At 38.5% G+C, this 2,708-nt stretch overlaps 1 pseudogene; it reads right to left on the reverse strand.

Annotated features, from left to right (window-relative positions):
• Positions 1 to 1,235: 1,235 nt before the first annotated feature.
• On the reverse strand, positions 1,236 to 2,489 carry LOC149155266 (E3 ubiquitin-protein ligase PUB23 pseudogene; annotated as a pseudogene).
• Between the last annotated feature and the right edge of the window lie 219 nt (positions 2,490 to 2,708).

Consider the following 2,708-nt stretch of genomic DNA (forward strand, 5'->3'; position numbering starts at 1 on the left):
ATGTGAAATTAATAAGCCATGGTATTTTCCCATAGTTCTATAAGAAAGCCTATTTATAGAATAACAATGTTTTTTAAATATATATATGTTGAACATACTTTTCTATGTGGTTGAATATTATTACTAGGAAGATTCATCCGAAGAGATCACTTCCAACCATGGAATAGTTTTACCAAAAAGATCCAGTAGAACGGATCACTTCCTGTGAGCTCAACCACAGAGCTTGAACACTAGCAAGAATTGAATCCATGACTGTTACATCTCAATAGTGGATCTCCCAGATGATCCACTCGAAGAGATATCTTCATCTTAGCTGAACCGACCCCTGGGAGATTAACCCTTAACATTTCAAGAGCAAAAGTGTTTTAACAGAGATTGGACCAATTCAAATGACACTTGAAGAGATGACTTCCTATAAGCTTAATCACAAAAAGATAAACCCATGATATTTCAATAAAAAAAATTGTTTTAAGAAAGACTCTACCAATTCAACTAATTAGATAAACTATGTATATTTAACTTACATTAATTATTTTAATAATAATAATAATAATAATAATAAAACTATGTTTATTTCAAATTCTTATATACAATTAAATCATTTAATTTACTAATAATTATAATAAACATCAAAGTATATTAATATATAAAAAACTTCAAATAATATACCAATGATAATTTTCAATGCATATATCAATTACCATAATCAACGTCACATAAATGACTGAGCGGCAAAACCCTACCATTGATTCTCCACCGCAGCAAACAAACATGGGGAGCTAACTGGCACACATCGAGAACGTTAACTGGCACACGTTTTATAATTTCAATGAACGTTTGATAAGTTTGGTTTTGAATTGAGTTAGGAAGAGATTTATGATTTATCATCCTAAGTAATCATTAGCAACTGCCTTAGCAAATGTACAAATAACGAATAAATTATCTGAGCAGTCCACGAGAGAGTCCACCAGATAAAATATACCAGCATCTTCTATGAATTTGTAATGAGGGAAAAGCCAATGTGCAAACTTGCACGCTCATAATATTTAATTTTAGTATTTACAATGCTCATACATATCGAATCATTATGAGCCGGCTATGTTATATCGGATCTGTATGGACCGGCTAAATTTTTCAATTTTTTTAAAGTAACACTATTAAATCCGACGAACTTCATAAAAATTACATAAGGAGTCATCTTTTTGTTTCACCGCGTCGCCTTATTACATCAAATTTCAAAACTGTGCATGATAAGTTCTGATTAGGTACGGAAGACAAGGGGAGACTCTAAAAGTATTTGCATGCAATTTCAATACCTCCTTCGCCTTCTGCTTCGTTTTCTCTGTGCAACTGAATTGTTGAAGAATACACAGTTTAGACACACCTCCACACTGAAGCATCTCCCAAAGAATCGACGCAGTTGAAGAATATATGCAAAGCGACCAAAGAATTCGAACTGCTTTCTGAGTGGCAATTTCTGAAACCCTAATAATCTTGTTCGAGACGACAGCAATTCCCATCGCGTGATCAGCCATGGCAGCCCTTCCTTCTGCATAATCCACTAGCATGTCGAGCAGATCTAATATATTTTCACACTTTGGCTTCTCGGCCTCTGGAAGTAATTCAATCAGACAAAATACTGTTCCTGCCTCTATAGCCATTAATCTGTTATTTCTGGACCTTTTACATATTGCTATGAGGACAACCAAGGCAGACATGATCGCCTGATGGCAGGATTCACCCTTTATGATCTGTAGGAGACCTTGGAAAATATTAATCTTTTGCCTGCCGATAAATTCCCAATCAGATATCCAAGTGGAAGCCTTCTGCAATAAAACGACGGCGTGAAGTCTAGCTTCAGTGTTTCCCTTATGGAAGACCAAGGCCATGCACCTAATGCACGCTGCATCTGACAAAGATCTCGCAGTTTCCTGGGTCATAGGAAGCAGATACAATATACCCAAAGTTTCTTCACAGGCCCTGAACTTTTCATTCTCATTCTCCGCACAGCAAGACGAATTGATCAGAGATGCAAGAACAATACTCGAACCCGCCGCCGCCATGCACCGTCTGTTTCCCTCGCTCTCCCGCGCAATGGACCGCAATTTTTTCAATGCACTGATGCCTTCGACTGCTGGAGATCTGAGTGCAGCTTGAAGTAACATAGAGATTTGATGAGAGTCGACGGGCGGCCTGGGAGTGGGGATTTGTTCTACGCCCTTGGAACTGTTTGCAACGCACCATCCTTTAATGAGGCGACGCAGCATGTGGTTGGGAGTTAAATCGAAATTCTCTAGCGGCTGCATGGTCGCAGGACATGTTTTCTTGTTGCACGAAAAAATCCAGTGCTCTATGCTTTCTCGATCATACGTCATCCCGGTGCAAACAGTTACGGGGTCTCTCATAAGCTCCATCGATATTGGGCATATGAAGTATGAAGGCACCTCCACCTCCGAACAATCATGTGGTGAGTTATTGAAGCTTGACATAGTCACGTTGGTATCAATACAGCGAGATAACTAGTTAATCAGATCGACGAGATTTCAGTTATTAAATAAGGAGACGCTGTAAGGCTTGAATGCGGACCTGAGCTATTCTCGAACTCACATAATTGAACCTTACCGTCTATGAATACGTAGTCTCTCTTGCTGCACAATTGTTAATGTCAACGCACTCGCTCTGTTAGGTTTTACAGTCAACTGTCAGGC

Source organism: Pinus tabuliformis, chromosome 9, assembly GCF_031772625.1.
Source record: "Pinus tabuliformis cultivar Carrire ecotype Pingquan chromosome 9, CPIR1, whole genome shotgun sequence".
NCBI lineage: Eukaryota > Viridiplantae > Streptophyta > Pinopsida > Pinales > Pinaceae > Pinus > Pinus tabuliformis.